The following is a 15,065-nucleotide window of genomic DNA, read 5'->3' as shown; positions in this document are numbered from 1 at the left end:
GTAGAACAAAGTGTTCTTGCGTTGAGGGAATACTTGAGTAGATCATAATGTCTGTCTGCTACCTTAATGCTTTACATATAAATATATTGCACAGACCTATATCCCTATCATTATATAAAATATATTTACATATGTATGTGCCTATATTTATACCTCTATAAATGTTCTGTGGGCCTGGCCCCAATCTCAACTACATGGACTCTCTCCCCAGAAGTATTCACTACATAGGACAGCACTGAAGACAGCCTGGGGAGAGGGTTCTGCTCAGAACACACAGAAGCAAATCAAGAGGGAAAGGGAGAGGGAGAGAGAGAGGGAGAGGAAGAGAGAGAGAGAGAGAGAGAGAGAGAGAGAGAGAGAGAGAGAGAGAGAGAGAGAGAGAGAGAGAGAACACCACATCCTTGCTCATCAAGCCCTGAGGACCATATTCCTGCTCGGAGCAGCCAATACATAGTACTGGAATTGTGCCCAGACTGACACCCACTCACCACACACACACCCACGACACCACCCACCAGGCTGCAACACTAAGTAAGCGAAACAGAGCAACAAGGGGAGCTGTAAAGGCAAAACTGAGGAACAGGGAGGAAGACAGACATAACTGACAGGACAAGGGAGAGCAGAAACAGAAATAGCTTTATTAGGTGGGGCGAGCTCCTGGATGAGGTTCTGTGACCTAAGCCAACAGGTTAGGGAAGTCATGCTCAGCAGCTGGGGGCGAGGATTTTAAAGGGGTGGTGAGGAATGTAGGGCAATTAGCATATGAGGCGTGGAAACTAGGAGAATTGCTGGTTGACTCCTTGCTGCTTTTTTTGAACCAGGAACATCTGGTTTCACTGGTTATCTTATCCGGCTGCTGCTGACCTTTGGGATGTGCAGGGAAGCGTGTGCAGGGAAGCATGTGCAGGAAAGCGTGTGCAGGGAAGCGCGTGCAGGGCCCGGACCTGCTTCAGCTTAGTCCAAACGGGGGCTGCCTAGTTCAGACCTGACCCCAAAATTCCAAACTTCTTAATATTGGTAATAGGGGTGATGTTTTCTGTCTTAACTACTTCCTGCTGAGATAGGGCAAAGAAGGGGATAAAGAGTTGGAAGGTTCAGGGCTGGGCCGGTTGGCAGTGGACTGTAAGGGTGAAGAAGCTGATTGAAGGTCAGGTTGGAGATATCTTTCATCCGTTCCTACAAGAATCTAAACACACAAAGAGCTAAAAGCAAAAGTACACAGATTATTATCAGCGGCCTGATGAGGGGCATAACCCAGGCCATGGCAGGATTTTGAATCCATGAGAAGCTGATGGTGCTCCACTGATGTTTCCTTCGCGCAGCCATGGCCAGCTCAGAGCAGCAGCGGCCCCAGAGGCAGGATGACGGCGACTGGGCCATGGCACCCCTGCAGGACACGGAGCTGGCCCTGGCTGGCATCAACATGCTGCTCAACAACGGCTTTCGAGAGTCGGACCAACTCTTCAAACAATTCAGGAACCACTGCCCACTATGAGCTTTGGAGCCAGCTTCGTCCCAGCTTTTTGAATGCCATGATGACGTTTGAGGAAGAGAAAATGCAAGTGGCCTGCGATGATTTGAAAACTACAGAAAAGCTGTGTGAAAGCGAAGAGGCCGATTACAAGGATCTACATGTGACCTCCTCCCTGGGGGACGGACAACAGAAAAGGTGGTGAAGGGCAAGATATGACAGGGCAAGATATGACAAAATAATAATCTATAAATTATCAAGGGCTCATGAGGGAGGGGGAAGCAGGAAGGGAGGGGAAAAAGAGGACCTGATGCAAAGGGCTTAAGTGGAGAGCAAATGCTTTGAAAATGATTAGGGCAAAGAATGTACAGATGTGCTTTACACAATTGATGTATGTACGGTTTGTGATAAGAGTTGTATGAGCCCCTAATAAAATGTTTTTAAAAAAAGAAAGAAAAAAAGAAAGCGATGAGGCAGGGGTCCTAGAAACCATCAAGAATAAGATCAAGAAGAACGTTGACCGGCTTCAGAGGCAGATCATCATAGCTGACTGCCAAGTGTATCTGGAGGTTTTCTTTTTTGTCAAACAAGAATTCTCAGCATATATAAAAGCTGGCTGGAGTCTCGGGAACGCCTGGAAGATTTACAGTAGATGCTCTCTGGACATCCATGCCCTTCAGGAGCTGCATCAGAAGAAGCTCAGTGAAGAGCCCTTACCTTCTGACGCTGCAAATGATCATCACATTGTGGCTGAAGGGGTGTCTGAGGAGTCTCTAAACGGACTGAAAGGTGCTGGTAGCTTTGGATATGACCCTTTTCCACCTTTGCATATCGATGGCACCCCCAAACCTGCTCACAATCATCAACCTGCTGGGTTTCCCTGGAGACTGCCTACAGGGCCTTCCTTCACTGATGTATGCAAGCGAAAGTAAGGACACGAAGGCCCCTTTAGCTACCTTAGCTCTCCTCTGGTACCCCACTGTCGCCCACCCTTTCTTCGCCTTGGATGGCAGCGACAGCAGAGCAGGTCTGGATGAAGCAAAGGAAATTCTCCTCAAAAAGGCAGCTGCTTATCCAAACTCCTCCCTCTTTATGTTTTTCAAGGGACGAATACAGCGAGTAGAGTGTCAGCTCAACAGTGCCGTGACTTCTTTCCACACGGCTTTGGAACTGGCGGCGGATCAGAGGGAAATCCAGCACGTGTGTCTGTATGAAATCGGCTGGTGCAGCATGATGGAGCTGAACTTCCAGGATGCATTCGATGCCTTGGAGAGGCTGAAGAATGAGTCCAGGTGGTCCCACTGCTCCTCTGCCTACTTAACTGCAGTGTGTCAGGGAGCCTGCGGTGACGTGGACGGGGCACAGCTGGTCTTTAAAGAAGTTCAGAAACTCTTCAAAAGGAAAAACAATCACCTCGAACAGTTCTCGGTGAAAAAGGCAGAGAGATTTCGGAAACAAACGCCAACCAAAGTGCTCTGGGTGCTGGCCTCGATCGAAGCGTTACACCTGTGGAAAGCCCTCCCCAACTGCTCCTTCCCCAACTGCTCCTTCCCCAACCGGCAGAGGATGAGCCAAGCCTGCCATGCAGTGGACGATTCGCATGTGGTTGGAGTAAAGTATTTGCTTCTTGGTGCCATACACAAATGTCTAGGAAACTCCCAGGATGCTGTTCAGTTCTTTCAGTGTGCTGCTAAAGACGAGTTATGTCGTCAGAATAACCCATATGTTCAGCCCTGCGCCTGCTATGAACCTGGCTGTCTTCTATTAGACAAACCAGAGACTGTCGCACGAGGCGGAACTCTACTTCAAGCAAAGGAGGACTTCTCGGGCTACGACTTTGAAAACAGACTGCATGTGTGCATCCACGCGGCCCGGCGTCTCTGAGCGAACTGGTTCCTCGGTGAGCAGCCCGGAGTCCCTGCTCTGTCCTTCCCACCCAGGTTCCGCACCTTTAGAATGAAAGCAGAGGACAGAGCTCTTGTGAAGACCAGCGCCTCTTCTGAAAACCACATTTTCCGCTTAGGGTGACCTGTTTAAAATAAACAAGTCTCTTCTTTGGAAAAAAAATAGAACTAGGAGGCAAAGAATATTTTCTTTCTACTTGAGGCCCTTGATATCATCTTCCCTTTATTCCCATCCTCCCTCACCCTACCACCGTCATGAACCCTTAATAAATTATATATATATATATATATATATATATATATATATGTATATATATATTCATATCTTACACTGTCTGATGTATCCCTTCACCCATAGTCCTGTTATTCGCCTCCCATCATTGCTATCAGTTCCTTCCCGTAGCCTCACAGAAACCTTATTCCCATTATTGCTACTGAGGGGTTTTCCTATCCAGGATTCCATGTGTCGAAAGCACTTATCTGTACCAACGTATATGTGCCAGTCTAACAGGATTTGTGAGGTTGAACCAGGGCCATGGTAGTCTGGGGAGGAAGCATTAAAGAAGTAGACCCCCACTTCACAGGGGTCACCCGATTCATAACAGTAGCAAAATTACAGTTATGAAGTAGCAATGAAAATAATGTTATGGTTGGGGATCACCACAACATGAGGAACTGTATGAAAGGGCCAAGGCATTAGGAAGGCTGAGAACCACTGAACTAGAAGAATGTGTTTCGTCAGTGCTACATTGCACCTGGATGCATTCTCCCTCCCTTGAGTCCCTTCTGTGAAAGAATTTCCAATTTTTTTGGCAGTGCAATGGTTTATTTACACTGGCAACCTCAAAGCATCAGACCTGCCACACAGCAGGACCACTGACAGCAGGAGCAAGGGCCTTAGGAGATACAGGGCTTTGGTGTCGGTTTGTTTTCCTTAGATGTCCACATCCACCACCTGAAGCACGAGAAGACCTTTTCCAGGAGAGATGCAGGTCAAGGTCACACATTAAAATCTGCCCAGGCCGGTTCTGCCGAGTCACAGAGCTTCAATTAAAAGGCCCTTTTCATGCTGGAAGAAGAATGAAGGCGCCTACTCACTGCAAGGCCTGAGCCCAGAGAGGAGGCCTTTCTTTAGGCCCCACTTGTCTTTCACTAGTTGCTGTAAGAGGAATCGCTCTTTCTTAGTTTTGAACTGTGAATCATGTTGTGTGTGGCCTGAAGGAGAAACATCCCAGGGGCACTCGGTGCGCTGTCACCTGGATTGCTTGAAAAACTCATGAATCTGCTGTGCCGCTGCTTGCCCAACGACGTGCTCCAAGGTGGAAGCGTTACTTAGGTGTTGGATGCTTGGGAATTCCTGAACAGAATTGGGGCTTTCTCTTTTCCAACTCCTGGGATCTGCTGCACCGTCTGTAGGAGGGAGGGCTGGGAGAGCTGAGTGCGTTTCTTCCAGAGAAAGGGGTTCTTACTGGGCTCTTTGGTTTGTTCGTGGCCTAACTGAATAATGAGGCTGGTTGCTTCCATCTGGCTGGACACCGGAAGCAACACCATCCCAAGGTCCAGCACTGTGAACTTCTGTGTGGCCGGAAAGCACTGCTCATTCATCTGTGTCTCCTCAAATAGTACAATCCCTTGAAGATGAATGGACTTTCTGATCTGAACAAGCCTCTTTCTGTAGCCATTTGCTGTCACCCAATCAGGTTTGGTGACATAAAGAATACAGGATCTGTTAGACAAGTAAACATCTGTCGGTGTGAGGCCATCCTCAAAAGCGAGTTTAATTTTGCCTTGCATCTTTTGTGTCAGCTGTGACCCACACCACTTCTCACGGATACAATGCACCCCCAAAGACACATATATGGGGCCTCTGGCATTAGGAAGGCTCCTTTCCATTGGTGGCCTGGATCTGTCTCACGTTCTAGTCACCTGCCTGGCCCTTGATAACCTGAGCTGGGTCTGAGTGTAGACCTGTGTGGGTCCGACTCAGCTAACACATAGCTCACTCCTGGAGGGGTTCCAAGAACTTTGGGAGTTTCCAATTATTAACAGATGAACTTTAGGTCTCCACTCTGACCCCTTTCCTTCACAACAATATGATATTTTTGATTTTGATCTTCTGATACCTGGTCCCATCCAGAACTCATGAACACACAGGCTGGTGTGCTTCTTCCAAGTGAAATTTGTGGCTTTCCTGCTAGATGGCCACTTGTTTAACGTCAAGCCTTTAAGACCACACACACTGTATCTTTTGATAGCCAGACACCATCAGCTTTCTTCACCACATTTGCTTGTGCACCCATTTTGATTTCAGCAATTGTACCAGGAGGGTGAGCATCACAGAATGCCAAGTGGTTAGAACAAAGTATTCTTGCTTTGAGGGAGGACTGGAGCAGAGGCCCAAAGTCTGCCCACTACCTCAGTGTATTGCTATATAAATATATGGACATAGACTAATACCTCTATTTTTATGAATTAATATATTTACATATGTACACACTTATGTTTATACTTCTATCATAGTTTTGTTTCCTAGATCTTTCCTTTGTTTCCTTTTACCTTCCTCCTGTTTCACCACCATCATGCTTGCACTACTTCTGCCTCTTAGTAGTTCCTCTCAGCTAGATTGCTGTTGCTCCAACACCCCCAGGATCTCTACATCCTCCTCATTGTTGATTTAAATCCCTAGTTGTTCCCCTGTCTGTGGCATTGTTCGCTCACTGTTCCCATTGCCCTCCTCCCCCCAATTCCCTCTGGATCTGTTGGCCCCATTGCTTTCCCCTTGGGCTTGCTTCCCATGCCTATTATGCAAACAAACAATAACAGAGAGAAAAAGAAAACAAAAGATTGAATAAAGAGCGGTGAAAGAAACTAGCAAAAAGAAAAGAAAAGGCATGCATAGTTCTAGGTTTGTCCGGTGACCTTTGTGAATATCTCCCCAGCAGACCTGGGGGCTTCCGGGAGCTGCCTTTCCTATCCTAAAGTCTATTTTGGGTGCCACTCAGGGTCTTTGTGTCTTGATTTGCTTTGCTCCTGTGTCTGATCTATCATGATCCTGTCTTGTTTTGTCCCACAGGGGAGGGGGTGGATGGGTTGTGACAGTTATATAATCTCCTATCAACTTGTGAAAGGGTGGAGTCTAGCCTGTCAATGAGGTCGCAGTTTGATGACCTCATCATCATCTGATGATGGAGGGGTAATGGAGATAAGTAGACGCCTGGAGGATAAATACATACTCTCTTTGCTGTCTTCCTGCTGACAAGACACATGGCGCTATGCCAGAGCCCTGGAGCCGGAGGAGCCACAGGAAGACCCTTCCAGTGCTGACATGCTTCCACTGCCACTGGATCCACAAGACTTTCCACCTCCTTGCCTGCAATCTTCCTGCATTCAGCATCATTGCATGTTTTGCATGAGTCTGAAGAGGAATTTATAGATTGGTATTGGCCATATGGGCTAATATTGGACTTGATCTGTACGGGGCTGGGTTGTTTTCTCAATATACAATTGCTCTTTTTTTTTTTTTTTGGTAGTTAGTTCAAGGATTGTTTGTTGGCCTTTAGGAGTGTTTTCCAGTCTACAATTGCTCTTTCATATACATTTCTTTCTTATATACATGAGTGTTTATGAATTTGTTTCTCTAGTCAACCCAGACTAACACGGGTTCAGAGCAGATCCATTCCCTGCTGTGTGTCCCCAGTATTGTCCACTGTTGCAGTATGCTCCAGAGAGGGAACATCATGTCTCAAGGTATTGTCATCCCTACAGTCCTCTCTGTGCCTCAGCAGCTCCATGCAGCGATGTCGTCCTCAGGGCTTGGTGTACTGATATGAGGCCTAGACCCACACTATTTTATCTTCTTAATTTGCTTCCAAATCGCTTTCCACAGTGTCTGTACATATCTACAAGACCACTAGCAATGAATGAGAGTTCCTGTCTTACCACACCTATCCCAACATTGTTGCTTTCTGGTTTTTTGAGTTGAGCTATCTTTGTGGGTGTTAGATGGTATCTCAGGGTTGTTTTGATTTGCATTTCCTGGATGGCTAGTGATCTAGAACATTTTCTCATATGTTTGTTGGCCATTCCGTTTCCTTCTTTGTCTGTTCAAGTCTTTTGCCCACTTTCTCACTGGCCTATTCATTTTTTTCTTGTAAGCTTTCAGAATTCTGTAGATTTTAGTTTTTTCCACTCTTCTATTTGATCTTCTTCTGGGTGTGTATCCTTCCTTATTTCTTTCTCTCTTTTTTAATCCTTCCTAATTTCTGATAGCACATGTATTCCCTGAGCAAGTTCTTAGCTTTGTCTAATTATTCTCATTGATGATCCTGAAAGTTTAGGGTTTTGCCTCAAAGTCTGTGATCCACTTCACATTTGTTCTTGTGTATGGAGTGAGGTAAGGTCTTGCTTCATTCTTCTTCATTTTTTTTTCCAGCACCATTTGTTAAAAAGGGCATTTGTTTCCCATTTGATAATTTGGGGGTCCTTATCAAAGATCACTTGTCTGTATGCTGCTGTTTTTATTTCTGTATTTTCTGTTCTTATCCATAGATCTGAGAGCCTATCATTATACCACTACCATGCTGTTTTCACAACAGTGGCTATAAGTAAGTTTTAAAGTCAGATAATGCAAGCCCTCCCACTTTCTTCTTCTTGAGGAGTTCTTTGCCAATTCTCGGCTTCTTCCCTCTCCGTATGATGTTGGTAGTCAGTTTTTCCATTTCTTTGAAAAAAGATGCCCCCCCAACTACCATGATCCGAATTCTACCTTGCAGGGCTGAATAGGGCAGAGGCTGTACACTGGTACATATGAGGGTTGGAGGTACAGGGAATCCAGGGTGGATGATACCTTCAGGACCAAGGGCGTGAGGGACGATGCTGGGAGAGTGGAGGGTGAGTGGGTTGGAAAGGGGGAACTGATTACAAGGAGCCACATGTGACCTCCTCCCTGGGAGAGGGACAGCAGAGAAGGGGGGAAGGGAGACCCCGGATAGGGCAAGATATGACAAAATAACGAGGTATAAATTACCAAGGGCATATGAGGGAGGGGGGAAAAGGGGAGGGAGGGGGGGGAAAAAAAGAGGACCTGATGCAAGGGGCTTAAGTGGAGAGCAAATGCCTTGAGAATGATTGGGGCAGGGAATGTATGGATGTGCTTTATACAATTGATGTATGTATATGTATGGATTGTGGTAAGAGTTGTTTGAGTCCCTAATAAAATGTAAAAGAAGAAAAGAGAAAAAACTGATTAGGGCAAAGACTGTACAGATGTGCTTTATACAATTGATGTATGTATATGTATGAACTGTGAAAAGAATTGTATCAGCCCCAATAAATTGTTAAAAAAAAAAAAAAAAGAAAAAAGATGCTGGTCTGAGAGTGAAGGAGTATGTTCACAGAAGTCACCTGACTGACAATGCATCTTCTACACTAAGATATACCAAATAGGTATATCACATATTCCCTGACAGCAATATAAATGCATAAAATGTTTTCAGTAGTGTTTATTCATTACTGGTATCTCCCAGTTGAATAATTCTCTTTAAAAAATCTGGTTCTCTTAAAAAGCATATTGATACATGTAAAACTTTTCTTAGTTGTCACTTTCTTGATAACCATATCTATTTCTTCTTTTGCTATGGTTCTGTTCAAGTTCTTTATATATTTATATGAATCTGGGAGGGATTGTTTTTCCAGATATTTGTCTATTTCTTCCAAGTTATTGTATTCATTAGAGGACAGTACTTCACAGTACAGTGTAATTAATCTTTTCATTTCATTGGGGTCTGTTGTAATTTCCCATTTCATCCTTCATCCTCAATATTGACATCGGCTTCTTCCTATCCTTTGTTAGGTTTGCTAACAGTTTGTCAATTCTGTTCATCGTTAGAACAGTGGTTCTCAACCTGTGGGTCAGGACCCCTTTGGGGGTTGAATGACCCTTTCACAGGAGTTGCCCGATTCATAACAGTAGCAAAATTACAGTTATGAAGTAGCAATGAAAATAATTTTATGGTTGGGCGTCACCACAACATGAGGAACTGTATTAAAGGATCGCAGCATTATGAAGGTTGAGAATCACTGCTTTAGAAGAACCAGCCTGAGTTGGATTTTTTCCATTGAATTTTTGTTTTCCTACTCATTTATCTCTACCCTGATTTTTAGAATTTCTTTTCTTTTGCTATGAGGATTATTCTGTTGACTCTGTTCCAGCTGCTGAAGGTTTTGTGATTGGGTATTGACCATAAGTCTTTCTTCCTTCTTCATATGTACATTTATTACTATCAAACATCCTCTGATAACTGCCTTTGCTGTAGCCCATAGGTTTTGGCATCTTGTATTCTCAATCTCATTGGTTTCTAGAAACTACCTGATTTCGGTTCTAATTTGGGTCAATACCCAGTCCTTTTGAAGAAGTAAGTTATTTATCCTACAAGTATCAGCCCTTATATTTTTATCTTTATTTTGTTGATTTCCAGCATTATGGCATAGTGGTCAGAGAAGGAAGGTCTGAGTAACCTCTATATATTTGAATTTACTCTAGCTTGACTTGTGTCCCAGCATCTGGTCTATTTTCATATACATGCCATGTGCACTTGACCAGAATTGGAATGTTTTTGCAGTTGGGTGGAGAGCTCTGAATATATCTATCAAGTTGAGTTGTCTAATTGTAGAGTTTAGTTCTGTAGCTTCCTTGTTGAATTTCTTTCCTGATCTGTCTTTCTCACAGAGTGGTATATTGAAGACTTCTACAATGATTGTTGATCCTGTGATTTATTTTTTCATATTTTGAAGGATTTGGTTGAGGGATTTTACAGGTCTCTCATTGGGTGTGAATATGTTTATTAGGTTCGGTGGTTCTTGGTCTATTGATCCCTTAAGCATTATATGGTGCCCATACTTATCTCTTATTATGTCCTACAGCTTGAGGCTGATTTTGTCAGAGATTAAAATCACAACTCCTGATTTTCAAAATTGCCATTTGCTTGATATACTTTTTGCCATTCTTTCATCCTCAACCTGTTTTTGTCTGTGAGCTTGAGATGTGTCTCTTGCAGACAAAAGATTGATGGGTTTTGTTTCCTAATCTTTTAGTCTTTTTTGACTTTTAATGGGTGAATTCAGACCATTGATGTTTAAAGTAATTACATCCATCTGTGGATTAAATATTTTCCTACCTCGTTTCTTAGCTGTGTGTTGTGTATGCATAGGGGATTCATTCTTGCCTTCTTTTCACCATTGGGTCAAGGAAGTCTTAGGCATTGCTTTCAGTGCCTTGACTTCTGGATAGTGTTACACTATGTAGTGGTTTCATGTTTGTGTTCTGTGGCTGGTAATCTTCTGTCCAAAATGAGTTTGAAAGTAATTTTTGTAGTGCTGTTTTTTTTTTCTTTCCAAAGGTAGTCTCTAAATTTTTCCTGATGTGGGAGAACTCTTACCTCTCCATCGATTTTGATGGAGAGTTTGGTGGAGTAGAGGATTCTTGGGTTACAGTTATTCTCCTTCAACTTTTGGAAGATGTTACTCCATTCACTTCTGTTCTTCATGGTGTCTACTGATAAGTCTTCACCTGATTACCCTTATAGTGGCTACTGATAAGTCTTTACGGACTGTTTTTTTTCTCTCTCTAGCTGCTGTTATGATTTTTTCCTTTTCCTCAAAGTTGGATATTTTGACTAATTTATGCCTTGGTGCATTCTTCTTGGGGTTTAGTCTAATTGGTGTCCTCTCTGCTTCTTGCATGATTGTCTGATTTCATTTATTAACTTGGGGACATTTTCTTCCAAGATTCCCTTGCTATTAGGGCTGTATATTTCTTAATTACATCTTTCTCTGGTATCCCAAGTATCTAAATATTGTTTCTCTTTATAGAATCACTTACTGTTCTCAGGTTTTCTTCCACTTCTTTATTATGTTTGATTTTGTTTCATGTTTGTTGAATTCTGCTTGGCTATCTTCAAGGTTCTGATGCAATTCTCTGCCTCTCCCTGTCTTTTGGTAAAATCTTTTACCACCTACATTGCTTCTGCTGCATCATGCCTTAACTCTTGTAATTGCCTTCGGTAATTGGACTTTATTCTATTTTTTTCATCCTTCTTCTGTATTTATTCCCTCAATCCTGAATGACTCTGAACAGCATTTTGAAGATTTCTTCCTGTGGTGGTTCAAAGTTTGCGTCTTCTATGTATGTCTCTAGGTTCAGATACACTTCGGAAATTTAATTTGTTTCTCTTGCATTCTCATAGTGGCTGCTGTGAGTTGTGGTTCATGTGGCATTTTGTTGTTGCTGGAGGTGGAACATTATGTGTGGTGTATATAACACTGGGGACATGGCCGGCTAGGTCTGTGTGTAGAAAGCATGATTGGCACGTGCTACACTGGACAGGGCCTCTAGCTAAGCGCCTCTTAGGCAGCACTAGTGTTGATAGTTGAGGGGCAGATCCATCCCATATTCGAGTCTCAGGCAGTGCCAGTGGTTCAGGGCTCACAGGCCCTGTAAATGGCATGGGCAGAAGCTGGAGCTCTCCACAGCTTAGTCTTCCTGATGACGTGGGTGGTGTGAGCAGTGTTGATTGAGTTTTCAGTATCCACTGGGACTCCCAGTCTCCCTGGTTCTCTTAGAGGCACTTCAGCAGGCCAGGACACTCCATGGTCCCACAACATGAGCTACATGAGCAGCATGGGGTGTGTAGTTCCAGCTGGCCAGATCCCCAGACTACCCAGAATCCACCAGCGAGGCTTCAGCTCGCGTGGGACAAAAGAGTGCAAGCAGCACTGGTTAGTGTGGGTGTGGAATAAGGCCACAAGCTGTGCTGCGACTTGGTGGCACAGGCAGGAGGGCAAGGCAGAACAGAGCCATGGAAAAAGTTAGCCTATGTGCTGGGACAGAGCCCTGGTGCATCGCAAGACCAGAACACCCTTTCTTAACCCCACACTAAGCCTCTCAATCCCCCAGCCAAGCAATTACTCGTGGAGTTCCCAACATGATGCCATCTTCCCAAAATTTATTCCTACATATTTTCTCTATAATTTTTATGATTCCACAATAGAGTGCCTTTGCATATTTAATAGCACATGTATAATCAGCTTTCTATCGTTCTCTGCTTTAAGCCAAGATCTACCTGACATCAGTTAATTAGAACTAATTAATTCTAAAATGAGTTAATTTTTAGTTGATCCCTTAAAAAAACACTGCTATCAAGCTGATTGAGCCCATTGTTGTAGCCCTGCGTCAATGCATCAAGTCAAGGATCTTCCTTTTTTCCCCCCTGCCCTTTTACTTTACCAAGTACAATGTCATTTTACAGGGAGTGGTCCCTCTTGAAGTATGTGAATTGCCCCGTTATCAGAGAGAGAGAGCTTTGCAAAATCGGTTATGGCGGATGTTGTGAGGTCAAGATGTAATATCATTTGGTCTCCTCTTTGACCCATTTTAAAGCTGTTTCAATTTTTTTAAAAAGTGCAAGGGAAATACATGTTGGTTAAGGCCCTTGGAAATTCCCTCTGACGATGGGACCAGGGACGTGAAGATCCTTGCCATATGCAGAATGCATTGGAAAGTAGATTGTTGTAGATGCAGTTAGGTTAAAACCTGATCTCCCTTATAATCCATTTAAAATTGGTTTGTTTTTAATATTTTATGCTTTCATTTTGATTGAGGTTTTTAATCGACTTTACTTGGCTATTGTTTTTTTTTAATAATGATCTGTATAAGAAATCCAGGATAAGTAAATCTACAGAGACAGTGACTAGATTAAACATTCCTTGGGGGTGTGGCAGGAGAAACCAGGGAGCTAATGAAGAGTACAAGAATGAAGGAAATGCTCTCAAACTCAAACAAAAAACAATATGTGTCTAAGTGTGTGATACGAAGTCTCACCATCTTCACTTCCAAGGAACATTCTGTCTTCTTCTAAGGCAGACTTTTGTTCTTTTGGAATTCCATGGTTCTTTCAGAACTCTTCACCAGCACTGTAACCCAAATACATCAATTCTACTTTGATCTGCTTCATTCAGTATCCAACTTTCACATGCCTTTGAGATGAGTGAAAAGACAATGGCTTGGGTCAGGTGCACCTTTGTCCTCACAGGCTATCTTTGCTCTTCAACACTTTAAAGAGGTCTTGTGTAGCAGATTTCCTCAATGCAGGGTGCTATTTGATTTCGTGACTGCTGCTTCCATGAGTATTGATGTCAGATCCAAGAAAGATGAAATCGTTGACAACTTAAACCCTTTCTCCGTTTATTATGTTACCTGTTGGTTCAGTTGAGAAGATTTTAGTTTTTTTTACATTGAGTTATAATCCATATCGAAGGCTGCAGCTCTTTGAAATCAGCAAGTGTTTCAATTCCTCCTCACTTGTGGCAATCCTGATGCCATGTTCTCCTTCATGTAGTCCAGCTTTTCTGTTTATCTGCTTATTATATAGATTGAATAAGTGTGAGGATTATGACCTTGACGTACTACACCTTTCTTGATTTTAAACCATGATATTTCCCTTGCTCTGTTTGCAGGACTACCCATGGTCAATGGCAGTTTCCGCATGTGCACAATGATGTGTTCTAGAACTTCAATTCTTCTCAATGCTATCCAGTGTGTGCTATGATCCACACAGTTAAATGCCTAGTCAATAAAACACAAGGAAACACTTTTTTTCCCTGGTATTCTCTAGTCTCAGGCAAGATCCATCTGATGTCAGCAACAATATCTCTTGTTCCAGCTCCTTTTCTGAATCTGGCTTGAATTTCTGGCAGTTCCTTTTTGATGTAATGCTGTAACTCTTGTGGATAATCTTTTGCAAAATTTATTTGCACGTGCTATTAGTGATATTATTCAAGAGTTTTCACTTTCTCTTGGGTCATATTTCCTTGGAATGGATACAAATATGGATCTCTTCCATTTGACTGGCCAGGTAGCTGTCTTCCAAACATCTTGGCATAGGTAAGTGCCTCCAGTGCTTCATCAGCTTGTTGAAACATTTCAGTGGTAATGGTCAATTCTTAGAGTCTTGTTTTTTCGTACTGCCTTCAGTGCAGCTTGTACTTCTTCCATTCTTGATCATATGCTACCTCTTGAAATGGTTAAATGCTGGCCAATTCTTTTTGGTAAAAAGACTGTGTATTTCTTTTATTTTCTTTTGATGCATACTACATTATCCAATGTTTTGCTCTTAGAATGCTTCAATGTTGCAATTTGAGGGTTGAATTTAGTTATTATTTTTTTTCAGCTTAAGATATTGTTAGTCTAGGTTGATTAGAGAAACAAATCCAGAGACATTCCGATGTGTGTAAGAAAGAACTTTATATCAAGAAGTAATGATGCATCAATAGATATCCCAGCCCAGTCCAGATCAAGTCATTAAGTCTAATATTAGCTTATATGTTTGATACCAGTCTATAAATTCCTCTACAACACATGCAATGATGCCAAATTCAGGAAGATCACAGACCTGTGGGTGGAAAGTCTTATGGATCCAGTGGTGATGGAAGTATCTCCAGTGCTCTGGTTGTCATCAATATGGCTCCATGTGGCTTGTCAGGAAAGTGTAGCAGAAAGTGTGTTTCCCACCGCCATGGAGGAAGACAGGAGCCCCCAGAATCCTCAGGAGACCATGCCCACATAGAAGCATCACTGGCCGTGACCTGATTGACAGGCTAGACTCTACCCCTTAATTTAAGTTGACAGGAGCTTA

General features: G+C 43.1%; 2 pseudogenes; one reads left to right on the top strand and one right to left on the bottom strand.

Moving 5' to 3' along the window:
- The first annotated feature begins 1,324 nt into the window (after positions 1 to 1,324).
- LOC142452991 (tetratricopeptide repeat protein 39C-like) lies at positions 1,325 to 3,375 on the top strand (annotated as a pseudogene).
- Positions 3,376 to 4,627: 1,252 nt separating this feature from the next.
- LOC142452990 (Fanconi anemia core complex-associated protein 24 pseudogene) lies at positions 4,628 to 4,980 on the bottom strand (annotated as a pseudogene).
- Positions 4,981 to 15,065: the final 10,085 nt, after the last annotated feature.

This window comes from Tenrec ecaudatus, chromosome 7, assembly GCF_050624435.1.
Source record: "Tenrec ecaudatus isolate mTenEca1 chromosome 7, mTenEca1.hap1, whole genome shotgun sequence".
Lineage (NCBI taxonomy): Eukaryota > Metazoa > Chordata > Mammalia > Afrosoricida > Tenrecidae > Tenrec > Tenrec ecaudatus.
Note: the sequence above shows the minus strand (reverse complement) of the source record. Positions and strands in the feature narration are given on the sequence as shown.